At 40.2% G+C, this 15,438-nt stretch overlaps 1 protein-coding gene across 1 annotated transcript in view; it reads right to left on the reverse strand.

Annotated features, from left to right (window-relative positions):
- Positions 1 to 15,438, reverse strand: part of KLHL29 (kelch like family member 29) — a 425,477-nt gene that overhangs the window by 210,214 nt on the left and 199,825 nt on the right. The gene's annotated exons all lie outside the window — the stretch shown is intronic.

A 15,438-nucleotide genomic window follows, 5' to 3' on the forward strand; every position in this document is an offset into this window, starting at 1 on the left:
AGTCTTATATACTGTACCTATCTGAGCAGCTCCCAGTAAAGCATTAAGCAGTGACTCATATTTGGTACAGGCAGGTTTTACATCTCAAGTAAAAGATGTGTGTACACCGGTACATCTTCTTTCATTGTGAGTGGGGGAGATGGTTTGGGGAGTTTATTTGGTTTGCTACTTTTTTTTTGTTCTTGTGCCTGGATTTCTTGTGATTATATTTGTTGCTATCTGTTTACGCTAGAAAACGCAAGCAAAAGAAATGCACCTTGTACTGCAAGTAGAATAGTGAAGATCACCCGACATACACTGCTAGGGAGGTATCACCTTCCAGCTAGTGCCAGCAAATCGAGCCTTACTGATGAATTAGAAGAAAAATCCTTCAGGGCTACGTCAAACTTTTAACTCCACGCGTGTAAGGAGGTCTTGAGGTTCTGAGAAGACTTCCATATGGGTGAGGACTACAAATGTGTATTTAAATCTCACTCTTGCAGCACTAAATCCACACACGATGACCTTTAACTTTTCAGTAGCACTGAAGTGAAGGTGTTATTATTGCTAAATAAATATGCAAGGCAAAAGTTCTCTGTGCATTTGCAGTAAACACCGTCTGCCCAATACTGCTCTTGCAAACACAGGATACCTTCTTTATCTTCTTGTTTGTTTTGCATTATATAAGACGAAGCCAAACAAGCGTATACCCTTCCCAGAGGTTCACTAGATGCTATCTTACCTATGCAAGCGCTTTTGCAAAAAGGCCAGGCAAATTCCAGCGGAGCCATGCTAATCACTGAGATTCTGGCAGAAACCTAAAGCTTGAGGGGCATTTTTGTTTCTAACATTTATGTGCACACTGCACTTTTGCAAAATAAAAGGCAGTAGAGGGTGTAAGGACAGAAAGGTGTTTGTTTAAGTGCTGCTCCTTCTGCGAGCAAAACCCTAAATATTCACAAGAAAAGGAAAAAACCCAGAGTGAACCTGCATTAGACTCCTCTGTCCTGGAGCTGGTGGGAATGTGTGGTGTACGAGCAAATGTATTTGTTAATACAATTATTTTTAATTATTCTTATATTGCTAGGAAATTAACGCAGTGTTAGCACTTCCTCATGCATTGCTGGGCTCGTACAGACTGGCTTTGTTGAGTCATTTAACATGTTTAAGCTATGAGGATCCCTTTCCACCAAACTGAGACAGACCACAAGTGCCAAAGACAATAGTATCTCCTTAGCCATAAATCCAGGTTACTTACTACAGCATGAGATTACAGAGGATCCCAAATGCAATTTTGGAATTAACAGTTCATATTCTGTATCTTTTTATACTTGACCTTAAAATACTTACATGTCTTTCGGTTACCATGGTGCTTTATGTAGATTACTTCACACAAGGCATCCTTAATTACAAATCATACTACGTAGCAGGTTGGGAATCCAGAAATCATGTTGCCAATAAGCAAATAAAACCACAAGTGCATCTCATCAGAAAAAAGCCCACAGAACCCTCACGTACAACATACTAGTTTGGTGGAGATTATCATAAGGAAATGTACTTTGTAAGATGGCTGTACCTTTGGAAAGCACCTGGTGGTGAGAAAGAATTCTGTTATCTTTACTCAGAGATATTACAAGGCTGCGTAATGCACTGGATATGCTACTAGAATTATAAACTATCTGGTCTTTTTGCCTCTTTTCTTTCAGTGAGGAAAAAAAAGCGCTCTAATTTAAACCTCCACAAAAAAAGACTAAAATATCCATATATAAGCACTTTGTGTTTCTACAAATATTAGGAAAAACATTAATAGGTGTAAAACTGTACTTCTCAGTGGATACCAACTACTTCTACAGTGTTTGCAGTGCTTACGATTATACAACTTCTTCCTCAGATGCATATTTGCAAACATTTTAATTTGAATTCAGACTTTCCATATTATAACTGCTCGATTACATTTACATGAATGTTAAGATGTTTTATGCATGTTTTTATTTGATGCTATAACCAATTTCTAATATGAGGCACCATCTGAGCATAAAATGTTGTGTTAACTGGGAAACTAAGACAAGAGTTAGTTCTTCAAGGACCAGTAAGGAAAAAGGATATTAATTTATTGAGTAAGAACTTGAGTTGAAATTTGGAAAATTTAGAAATCTTATTTTCAGAGATGCATGCTTTAATTCTAGGGAATAGGAGTGGGTTTTGATTTGAGTTAGCCCTGACAGAACTAAAAGGATAGCTCTGAAAATGACCTGATGAAAGAAAAGATTAAAAGTTTTCCGCTGTAACAGCAAAAGCAATCGCAACCCTGCTGCCAACCCGCTCTCCAAATTTATACTTGGGAGCGGAAGACACTAACGAAACCAAACCGGAGAGGTACGGAGTGAGAGAAGGGCGGCACTGGCTGGTGTCTGAATTCAACCACCACCTTAACAGATGATTTTACAGCAGAAGCTCTCTGTACTGGGGCAGTGAACAGCAGCTGCCTCATCAAAGCTTTCGCAGCTTGGCTCACTCCAAGCAAATCTTCTGCAGCAACAAATTGTTAGGAACAAAAGACCCAACGGCACTACCAAGAACAGCAAGTCCAGCACTTCTGCAACTCCGTAACAACATTTAGGCTTCAGCATCACTGGTGAGAAGGCACTTGTCAAAGCACTTTTGCTCAGTTTGGGTTTTCTTTGCTTCCTCTTTTTCCCCTCCTTTTTTACAGCTTTATAAGCTCCAGTAAACCATCTACTTTCTTTTTCACTGCTTTTATAATGGCATACTGAAATTTCTTTGCAATTTAACAGCTTTTGTTATTCTCTGTCAAATCCCAGGTTGCATAGACTATTAATTCTCAGAAAGAGAGAAAGAGCAGGACCTATTGAAAAAATAAGATTATTAGTATTAGTGTATTGACTATCTCAAAGGCTTCTTTCAGTGTTTCCCTTGAAAAACTTTCTTTAGTTTCCTTAAGTTAGCCTGTATTTACATCCTTATAACCTGTTTTAGAAAAAAAAAATAATCTCCAATGAAATTTAATTTGGGTTAAAACAAAGATGATTTAGAAAATATTGACCCAAAGGAAAAAACAAAGTGAAATTCCATTGTCATTCTTAAGACTAAATTAATAACAGTGAGTATTCTGAGGTGGCATTAACTGCTGATTTTGGAAATAAGATACCTTGATCTAATATAAGTTAATTTAGACTCTGCTTAAGGTATAATCTGTATTGGAGAATTTTTAATAAAGAGACATAAAGTGTCTCCAGTGAAGAAACGGCAATGCAACAACCTTCTGATCTTCCACTTTAAATTCCTTTTCTTTCCTTTTTTAATAATAAAAAGCCACAGTTCAACCTGTGATCAATTTGCTGTCCTTCTGCCAGTGAGCCCCCAGAAGGATAAACAGAAACGTGAGTGACAAATGGTATGAATCACATCTTTTAATTACTACTAGTAGAGATAACTATTGACATTTAGCTGACTATGTCCCCTACCTCTGGACCACAAATGTACAGAGCAGTAATCTGAGGGGCACAATTACGGGGCATTCATGAACAGAGAAGCTCCTAACATCTCATACCACCTTCCTTGCAGAGGGGACATTAGCTGGAGTCTCAGATCAATAGTGAAAATACAGTTTCCACGGGAAAATTCAGTTCACATGTCAGTTCATCCACGTTCACTCATGACAAGGAGTAACTCACCCCTCCCAAGCACTCCTCCTGATTTCCAGAGTGACTAATCCCACTGATTAAAGGTGTCTCTAGCTGCAAGGGCTACCCCTTGGTGCAAGCGATGGAGTTGATACATCCTGCTAAAATGTGTATTTTTAAAGATGCAGAGCACCATGCCATCTCTTGGGATTATGGAGACACGAAAGGACTGAATAGTAGATCAAAAGGCAGCAATGTTTATGTTAAGGGCTATAGATTCTTCTGGCAACCTGAATTAAAAGAAGTGGATGCTATCAAGACTATTAATGTTTAGGCAATGGAAACATTTTTGTAATCCAACCTCCTGACATACCTACACGGGTAACTTTGATCTTATAGAAGTGGGTGCTTAAAGTGGAGAACAAGCGTATCACCTGGAATAAACACACTCTCCTGGAGTATGACTGAAAGCTTCATTTCTGCTGTAAATGATTGTTTTAATTTACATGGAAGAGCAGCAGTAAATCTTCATAAAATTAAAAACAATACTTTATTAATAACACGAACAAAAATGTAAAAGTTCAGTTGCTAGCAGCTATCCAGAATTACACGAGTAGCACCAAAATAATTAAAACTACTTGTGTTTCAAAAATAATAAATACATGTCATGACCCTAAGCAGCAAAACAACATTAAAATCCATTTGGTATGTAAATTCACTCGAATTGTAACAAGTCGCATATCTCAAAAAAGAAAAAGGAAAGAAAAAAGAAAAAGAGAGAAAGAAGAAAATATTTACTACATAAATTATGAAAGGAAAATCAAAGAATGTAAAAAACTCAGTTGTGTCTCTACTCATTATTTTGCTTTAATTTCATCTAACTTTGTGAAAAGCCCCATGGGCTAGGGACATTAATTTCTTGCTTTTGCTGTTTTACTAATTCCTAATGGAGAATTACAAAAGAATTTCAATCACATGAATTGGAATCATGAGAAGGAATGGGAGAGAAAATCGAAGAAAACTGCAGGATACCCAGAAAGCTAAAAATAAATTAGTATATTCTAAACACCTTTCGAAAAAGATGAAAAATGCCCATGTCACAACCACAATCCGAGCTGATTTCAGCACCAGCGAGACAGAAAGAAAATAATCTAGAGGAACTTAAAAGCAACAAATCTCTAGGACCAGATGGAAGTTATCCCTGGGTATTAGAGAAGATCAAGAAAGAAACTTTTGGGCTACTGGCAGACATCATGGAAAGGCTGATAAGTTCCAGATGGAATACAGAAATCAGTAAACATGGCACCAGATTACAAAGCGATAAGAAATAACATTTTAGTGTGAAATTAGCAATAAATACGGTTTGTAACACGGTAGCATATCACAATTTTGACATAATTTGACAAGTCGCAATATAAGACACAGTGTCAGAAGCTATCAAAGCAAAACAAAGCAAATCTCCCAGGTGGTTTGCTGGGAGAAAAGCAGTTATTTCGCTCAGTTTTCAGACAGCGGTTCCCGATTTCCTCCTGCCCAGCCTGGCAGTGTATTAAAGTATTATTGCTTTTAATATGGCTAGGGGTCCAAATGGGAGTCCAGCCGTGCTGGACACTGGCCCAGCGCTATAGGAGGTCACCTGACTCCAGTGACCTTACGTCCTAAATGGGTGAGATGGATGATTCCCAGAAGGAGGTGTCAACGCCTGAAGTCAAGCAAATTTTTCAAGGTCACAGAGCTGGTTTGAGGAAAAGAACTCACATTTTCTCAGTCCAGGCCCTAGCCATTAGATTACTATACCCAAGCGTCATCGCCTATTTGTGCATTCAATGAGAGTCCTTAAATTCCTCCTTTTTCATAACTATAATCGTATCTCACTTCTCCTGGCACTCTTTCCACCTTAGCAACTTCCACTTCTGATCAGATCACTTAGAAGAAAGATGGTATACTAAATATTCCAAATCTCTTTTTTTTTCCCTTTGCAAAATACGCCGTTCCCAGAAATCTACTGACTTCCTTTTCTGCTGCTGGCTTCCTCATCTCTTCCTCTGCTCATCACCTGCCATGGTCCCTGGTACCAGGAGGATGTCACTGCTTCCATTTCTCCTCCCATCAAGGACAAACTCTTAAATAACATAGTGTCCACTGTTCTCAAAGGCACATTTGCTTAATTCATTGAAGTCTGTAACAAAATTGATGTGAAGTTAAGCTGAGGGACATTTATTTAAAAGGAGTGCAAACACTCGGGTAAACGCTCAAGATACACAGCAATTTCATGTACTCCAATATTTGAAACTGGGAAACTTTGGCTTGGATTCACTTTCTAAGCATCTAAATGAGGTGTCTCGGGGATGTTGTTCCCAAAGCTCCCTCTGTGGTCAGTGACGAGGTGAGACAGACCTTCACTGGGCACCCTCCTCTGATTATGTGGGCACCATCCGAACTTTGGTGTCTGGTTTAAGTGTCTAAAGTTAGATGGGATGCACCTGGGTCTCTCTAGGCATACTGTGAAATTCACACCACAATACGGTATGAGTCACAGATAAAAGCATAAAAAATAAACTCAAAGCAATTATTCACCACCATGATAACAATGGGGTATAGGTGTTTCATCCTAACCCTCTACCCTAGTCTGTGATTGATACCATCTATATAAAAAAAAAAATCAAGGACTGTGGTGCTTGGCAGCAGAAAGAGGGACAATGAAGAAGAGTCATAAAATTTTTGTGAAACAAAGTTTGACAGAAATTTAAAGCAATGCATTGTGGTCTCTGAAGTAGGAAACACATGTCAAAAATAAATTGAATTGAACTTGACCACTAGAATGACTTTGAAAACGCCCTGGAGTAATAGTGGAATTCACTCTTGAAAACACCACGGCAATGTTAGAGAAGAGTCAAACAGCAGAGCGACCAGGAGGCAGAGGGCTTAGGCACCAATGTCAGAACAAAATAAAAGCTGAAAAACTAGTCCACCACAAAAAGGCACATTCAGAGTAATGTTACAGGCTGTGTTTAAAATGCAAGAAGAAATCCAGAGTTAAGGTTGATATTCTTGCTCTCAAATCATCTGAAAGTCACATTTTTCAACTTAGAAATTTTGGGACAGAAGAAGGCAAGATATGTACCCTAATGAAGTGAGTTGCATAGTGCTAACACTGATGGACACATTATCTGTATGACCTAGTAGGTCCTCTCTATCTCTTTTTCTTTTAATGAGAGCAGCTGTATCATACGACACTACAATATTAAGACAAGACCGACTGATCAAACATTATCCTTTCCTCGGTCTGCTAAGTCCTAGCCTTGTTTTCAGTCTGAAATGTACCTCTTGCCCCTCCAAACAAATATTTTAACTGAAGTTAAGGTACAATAGAGAACAAAGCAGCTTTCAGGATTAAAGAACAGAATCTATGAAAATCACTCCAAGAAGCTTAATTCAGGTAGCTGAGGAAATAAATGGAAAAAAAATCTACTTAATTAAAAAAGTCTTCAGTCCCAATCCTGAACCACTGGAAGGCACTGGCAGATAATATATAAGGAATATATAAGGAACAATATAAGGAAGTTACTGGCAGATAATATATAAGGAATACATAAGGATCAATCAACCTGATGATAAACAGAAATGTGGTCTGCATAAAATGTCTTTTTCAGTGATGGCAAAGTAAACAAATTGTGACTGATTGACAGGAAAATGCAAAGGTTAGGTCGTACCAACCCCCTCTTCTCTCTTTCCATAGGAAATGTAGGGAAAGTTACAATTTAAATATTCACCTGCAGCAAGAAATCTGTGTTTGATGGAAAAGAAAAAAACAACTCCATAGCTATCAGGAGGTTCTGAAAAAGTGAAATGGCCATGCTGGAAATAACAGTTACAGCTTCAAGATCTACCACAGCTACTTTCAAGGCTTTTTAGCCACATTGCTAAAAAAACCCACATGCAGCCATCCCACATTGAGCTACTAAAATGTTTTAAGTTTGTGACTTCATTAGAAAAACTGCAAGTACTGCGTAACAACTAATGTATTACGTACTGATAATGTGTTCAGTGCCTCATGTCAGAGCATCATAAATATTTACTTAGCTCCAACAGTCATTCTGAGCTTGGTTACGCTATGCAATATAAACTTTGCCTTTTCTCAATGTAATGTTTATTCTTGGGATATATACACATATTTTCCATGCGTTAAGCTTCAAGATTTTCTTCACACTTCTCAATTAATATATTTTATTAATTGCAGTTTTCTCAGGAGCCTGTAAATCTGACAGCTAAGCATCCTTATTTATTTTCCTTCAATGACCTCTGTGTAAGACTTGCTTAGTTTTCTCTCTGTCAGGCACCTTGGGATCCATATTTCAAGCTGGATACTTTTTTCTTCTTATCTCTAGTTATTATTATTTGTTTGTTTGTACTACAGCGGCATCTTACAATCCCAGCTGGGGCTAGACATGCCAGGAATACGTAAGAAAGAGTACCTGCCTCAGGAGAGAGTCTCTAGCTCAAAAAAATCACATAAAAAATAGGAGACAGGAAGAGGATGGCAGAGAAAGAGACGCAAAGGAGTGCTGTGACTTGCCTAATGTGATACACAGATAAGAGCTGCCTGGACCCCATCCTGTTGCGTATACACTGCAAGATGAACCATCGACATCGGCAATACAAATAATTAATTTTTTGAATTTTTTTTAAGCACAAGAGACAATGAAACTCAGCTTGGCTGTTCTATAGCAGTAAGTCCTGCAAGATCAACACAAGAGGCTTGGTATTATTAGTCTGGACTCATGCATGAGCAGGAATAATCACAATGTCTTTACTTTACCAGTGATAACAGTCCCTAATATTACATATCCCTGTTATTGTGCCAGTGTTAGCTCTTTTGTCTCCAAGAAATATGACTCATACCATGAGCCTTAGCCTACATTACTCTCAGATTTGAGGTGGGGTTTCTGCATTGTCTTCTGAAACATCACAAAATTGTCTTTAGAAAATATTTGTTTGAGGGAGCACAAGAACAAAAGGACAACTGGAATGAAAATAAAAATAATGCTGCGTTGCCTAACCTATTAGGTGACTACATGGTTATATAGGGGGAAGAATGAAAAAGAACTTAAGACTAGTGCATCAGCAGCCTAAATGCTGGAACAGATACTAAAAAAATAATTAAGAGATGCTGGGGCTGCAACACGTATCCTGTTCTGTTCCTTACAGTACTTTGCTGGAGCTGCCATTGCTTTCCAGCATAGAGTGGCACTAAAACGACAGGGAATTCTGCCAGAACTGCTGTCCTCTATCCCTTGCTCACCTTCAGGGCAGCAAGAAGCAGAGCAGGCACCTTTGCAGTTACTACACACTTTGAGCGATCTGCAGCAACACAAAATATTGCCTGCTGGAGACCAGCAGACTCAACACTCTTGGGACGTCGTACAATAGTCGTGGCTACAGCGAGCTACGACTCAAGTTGTTGTGCATACCCCCAGCAACACCAACCAACCATCACAAGGATGGTCCAACATATCTTCTCTGTGTCTCCTATTTTACTTTCCTAGCAAACTGGACTTTTAATGCAAGGTCTTGGCCTCTGTCTAAGCTGTTCCAGAGCCTTGGTCCTGAATATTTGAAAGATTGCGCCAAGGTGTTGAATGAAGATGGCAGTCAACAGCTCAGCTCTTCAGGTGAAGGCAGCGTGCCATAGCCAGGAAGCTGCGGAGGGGAATCCTGCCCCACTCCAGGGCAGTAAAAAGCATTACTACTTACCCCACAGCATGCTCCACGTGGAGGGCAAATTTCTTTGACCTTGTCATCACCAAAAAAGATGATACCAAAGTAAACCAAACAAAAGTAAGCAAACAAAACCCATAGTATTGCACTGTATATGCTTTCCAACACACTAATCTACAGTAGACACTGCAGTGTGACCTGTACAGGAGAGAAAACAGCAATTCACACATGGATTAAGTGACACAGGACTTTCAATCTCTATTCTAAAATTACGTTCTCGAAGACATACATAGGGAGATAAATTATAACCACGTGGGTTATGAATATATATTTATCCTACTAGAAACAAATTTTATTCGCTTAACCTCAAAATACAGTGTGTCCTGGTCTCCAGCGTAGCTGCAATTTCTTAAACGTGTTCTGAACAATCTGCCAGATTTCTTCAAACATGCTTTTGCAATTCATTTAGCATCAGGCAAGAGGAGAATTGTATTTTATATAAACTGTGATTTTTTTAATGGTCTTTTATTCATAGAGAAGGCCAGAAGGGACCTTTTGAAATTATCCAACCTGACCTCTTGCATAATAGAAGCCACAGAACTTCCCTGAATTGATTATTGTTTGATCTATAGCGTATCTTGTAAAGAAGCATCTCTTCTTCAGTGATGAAGATTTACTGCAAAAATCTCTTGGTATACTGACCTTTTGGTCAATTGCCCTCACTGTTGAAAATCGAGGCTTAATTTCTGAATTTATCTGCATTTGTCAAGCTTCAATTTCTCAACACTTTGTTTGGCAGACATATTACTTTTGTTTCACAAGGATAACATGCATTGTTTATAATAAACAAGGCAGGCAGAAAAATGCATCTTCTTTCCAAAAGCAATGTCAGCAATGATTAACAATGAATACATACCAAATAGCTGACTCATTCCCACACTTCAGTCAGAGCTGGTGCTACCAATTGCCTCCCTGATATTTAATGTCAAATGATCTGCTGTGTCAAACTGAAGACATGGTTCCACTGCAGTTATAGTGCCTTTAAATCAGCTAACTTGGTTCTGGTAGCAGCTGGGCAGTTACAAATCAGGCTGATGGAGAAGGGAGGAAGGGATCAGTTGTCTCAGACCAAATGCGGATTCAGTGCCTTGTATGGTTGCAGAGCATTGCATAGCAAACCGGAGTAACCCAAGAGGCTTTCTCCAACCCAGCTCACACAGGGCTACAAAACCCATCTGAGAAGGTGGCAAATGCTCAAGAACTTGGCAGTGGTTACAGTACAGACGTACCCATAAGCAGAGGGGAAAACTCTCTCCCTGCTCTTGGTGCCTTCTAACTTTCTACTCCAGCTACAGAAGACAAAGGTCCTTCGGTCTCGGGATGCAAGACCCAACTCTCCTCACCATGGAGATTTTCATATGCATGAATACAGCAATACCGAGTGGAATTAGTCTGGCAAGGCTCGTTGGGTGCATTTTCATTATCCTTAGAAAAATTCTTAATGGTCACCAAATTGGCACCTAAATAGCAACATCTAGTACAACAATTACCAAGCTACAGTTGAGAACAGACCTTTGATCTAGGCCAAATAACTCTTTTGTCCACTGCCCTAAAAAGCTTCAAAATTATGTCTGCCTTTACCCAGTGCTTATCTTCAAGCGATAACTGCTCTCCTCTGCCCAGTTCAGAGTAATCCTTCCTCTATAGCCTTTATGCGATACTTTTTTTGTTGTTTAGGTTTTTTTTTTTCCTTAGTTGGAAATCTATTTTATTTTCCAGGATTAAAAGGCGAACCGGAAGGCTTTTCTACCTGCCCTGACCATAGTTTAAGTTTCTCTATTTCCCCAGAAACTACCGATGAATCACTAACACCTGAAAACGAAGCCTGACTTGGATTCTCCATGCGGCCTCTGGCAACAGTGATTCATCAACACCCCACACAAGACACGACACAACTTTCAAGTCAGTACTTTACAAACGCAGAAAATGGTGTTTAAATATTTTGCTTTAAAACATTTGCAAAGTTCAAGGCTGCACAAATATGCTGATAACAATCTGGAATGTTAAAGTATTATTTAAAAGAAAAAGTTATTTATTAAAGAGATTTCAGTGCACTGCTAAGGTGCTGGCTGGCTGGTTTCAGTGAAGCTATTTCTCTTTGTGGATGTGCTGGTTTATAAATTGCTCACTCATCGTGAATCCTGCTGGATACCAGAGGAATCCTGTTTAAGCTTCTGGTAAAGCAATTTGCTTGGTTTACTAAATTTTCCAGTCACGCGTCCATGCAAAAGCTGCTTTTGCTTCCCATTCAGATTCTCCTTTCCGACCGCTATTTGTCTTTGCCACATCTGTGTTTATTGTGTGGCCGCGGGCGATGGCATGCCTTCGCAGCTAGGATCTGCCTGATAACCACTGTAGGACTTGGCTGCCTCTCAAAGGTGACCTACCAATCAAGTCGCCAAATTTTTTCATCCATTTTAAGCCACATGAGCCAAACGCCCCAGCAGAGAAACAAGTGGGAGGAAGGGAGCACCTCGTTTCAGATTCCGCGTTGCCGTTCGCTTTGCCTGGCTATGGCTGGCTGTCTCCTGCTGCGGCGTGCCCCAGAGTGCACGAGACAAAGGCTTGAAAGTACGCCGTGGCCAAACTTTAAGTTTACTATTTAAGTTTTCTCCTCATGCTGCGTGCTTCAGTATTGACAGTTAACTCGCATTTAAAACAACCCTCTGCAACAGAGCTGTCAGCCGAAGATGTATCTGAGCCACACAGACCCTTTAAAATTCTTCCCTGGCTGAAGAGACATCAGTCAGCCAGGAGAGACCCATACCTCTGGGTTAGGAGTCTGAGGGATATACGCAGCATAACCTTCCCCACCCCCCACCCTCTCACCCCCCCCCAGTGTTACTACGCAGAAAAACTTGAAAGCAAGGAAAATGAGTCACGGTGTGCAAAGGAAAGGGAGAGCATTGACCGTGCTCCTGGAGGAAGGCTCTGCACTGAGCCCACCACCTTCACCCAAACGCTAGTGACCGGCTGCAAGCCTGCCCATGGCACGTGCAGCAGCCGGGGGCCTCTTCAAAGGTTCGTATTTTACTGAATGGAAACATTTTCAATCCTATTAATGCAGTTCACCTCTGCAGCTAGCCTTCAGCCAGGGTTCACACACGTAGCCCAGAAGTAAGAGACTCACAAAAGGGACCTATTTTGAGAAACCAGCTCAGAAACTGAGTAAAAAGTGTTCAAGTGTTTTTTTTCCATGTACTGGGAAACACATCAACAACATCTACTACAAATCACACTGGCCACATTAATAATTAAATATAGGTTCTTCTCTCTCCAATTTTACCTAGCTGTCGTGAAAACAGTTTGATAAAATAACTTTATGAATAATCAAGAGCAAAAACATTAACCTAGCAAGCTATAAATAAAAGAAGGAAGTGAAGACTATAGGGCTGCCTCTGACACACACACAGAGGCCACTTGGGAGAGACAAGCTAAACCAAACCAGAATATATGTATCTCTCCATATACAAAAATACAACCGTGTTAAAAGAATAAGATCCAGGAAAACAACAGGAATACCTCTAGCTATCTTGCACGCCAGATCTTATCTTGTCCATATAAAACAGGTGGCCTCATGCATACCATCAAGCGTCCTGTAACCTTCTCTGACGTCCTGTCCCAGCCACGTCAGCCAGCAGTTTAATACAAAACAGTACTGACAGATACTGTAGGCATTTGCCGAATGCAATGAGAGGATTTTCGGAGCGTCTGATCTGTTTAGATCAGGGTTCTGCGCTCTGATTATTACTTCACGTTGTCTCATCTACACTTTCTGAAGATTAAGGAATAAAACCAAACAAACACCCTTGCACCCTTGGGAAAACAAATTCTTGCATCATTGTTAAGCTTAAAAAGAGAAAACTCCCATAGCAAATTGTTGAGGGTGCTTTTGCCCGTGTGCTTTTGAACAGTCTTTCTTCATCAAAAGGCAGGGTGATAATAACTGGGTCTGATTTTTAATATTTCCAACTCTTTGATTTATTTTAGATGTGTATTTGTTAGTTCAATGTAGAGTTGACCTAGTCTCGTACAAAACCACACTTGACGCCCTATGAATCTGACCTGACTGAAACCAATTCCCCTGGATTTTCCTGCCAACATTATGTTAATTTACCAAGCTTATTTCTAAGAATAACAGAAAATTTCCAAATATGAAACACCATTTTAGTCCCTGTTCACCAATTATATTCCAGAGCACTGCCGCTATACACTGTACGGACCGTACAGCACAACAGGAGCTCTGCCAGTAAACTAAAATATTCATGAGACGTAGGGTTGTGCGAGACTGTTCACATGACTTGCCTCTCATTTAGCACTCCATCGGGCTGTACCAATGGCAATGTCACCGGTTCCAGACGACTCTTCCAGGCATCAGCAAACAAGGGAAGAAGGCAAGAAACCGGCTGTGCACAAGCGCAGGGCATGCAGAGCAGACTGGAGGGAGATGGGCATGCGAGAATACTTAACGGATGTCTCCGCCTCTTGGTACACACACACCTGCAGCCACGGACCACCTCAAATGGCATTACCCAGAAGAATTCCCTACCTAAACACCAACAAAGACAATTAGAGGTGATAAACACACGACGGTGACATGGTATCAGCATTTTGAAGACTGCAGTGGCACAAACAAAATCAGCAGGAAACGTTGGGGGAAAAGCCACATTCTGCTGCAGACGTAATGAAGGAAAAATAAAACAACTGAACTGCTGGCTTTCCCAGTTGGCAGGTATTTTAGAATCTAAATGGCCCTGAAAACTAACTACAGTATAAAATTGCTGTAATTTAAAAGACTTCTAATTAAAAAACTATAACATTAATTTTTGGTCCTCTCCCAACCCCCCACTTCTTTTCCTTAAATATTTGCCTCAACAGTACAATAAAAATGAAATAAAAAAGTGTATCTAATCACTGAAGGAACTACATCAGGCTGAAGATTTAGAAAGAGTAAAGTAAAAAATGCCAGAAAATACACACAGGTTTAGATTTACTCAAGTCTACCGATATGTACAGCAACCCGAAGCCTTAATTTTCCATGAAATCCACTATGTAATTTCATTTTTGCTCATTCCAGCTAGATTGCCATTCTGATTTGATCACAGGCACTGCATAGGAAAAACAGCCATTAGCTCATCCAGTTCATGCTGATAGTGCAGGATTGTCCCCTAATATGGTTTCTGTAGTGATATCCCATCCAATTATGCAGTCAAGAGTAATAGGGCTTCCTCCACATCACCTAGCAATACAGTAAGGCTCAGTATTAGCAGCTGTGCCCCTGGCTTAGTCTGAAGCTGTCCTCTTTTCAATTTTTGTTTAAGTCCTCAAAATCCCATCGCTCATTGGGAGGAATCTCTGCTGTGCCCCCGTGAAGGACAGTCATGCCCATGGTTGATGGCTGGAAGACAAGACACGGGTACCTCACTGCTGCATGACTCACTAATCCCGACAACCTGCTGACTTGCTGCATTTCTGCTGCCTTTGCAAAAAGGCTTCACTATTTAGTACGAAATAAATTAACGGTGGTAGAGGTTCAGCTGCCTACACCTTAGTGTCTAGTGCTGATTTAAATGCCCAAGGTAACTCAGGTATCTGCACCAGTCTGGGTGATACAACACAGGTCCTATAGGAGACCTATGCCCTTATGAAGCTGCAGACCTGGTGGGGTACCCCATTGCATCTGTAATATCTGTAGTAACTTATTTTTAAGGAACCTGAGCCTCATCCTTTCTGTATGAGGCCCAAATGTTTATTTTCAGTGAAAAACTCAACAGACCATCTATTGAATACATGCTATACTAACATAGACCTTCACTGAGGTATATGATGATACAGCCCACAACTGAGATTAGCTACATTTGGATGTAGCTAATGCGCATGCGAGAATACTTAACGGATGTCTCCGCCTCTTCGTACACACACACCTGCAGCCACGGATCACCTTAAATGGCATTACCCAGAAGAATTCCCTACCTAAACACCAACAAAGACAATTAGAGGTGATAAACACACGACAGTGACATGGTATCAGCATTCT

This window comes from Aptenodytes patagonicus, chromosome 3 (genome assembly GCF_965638725.1).
Source record: "Aptenodytes patagonicus chromosome 3, bAptPat1.pri.cur, whole genome shotgun sequence".
NCBI classification, from domain to species: domain Eukaryota; kingdom Metazoa; phylum Chordata; class Aves; order Sphenisciformes; family Spheniscidae; genus Aptenodytes; species Aptenodytes patagonicus.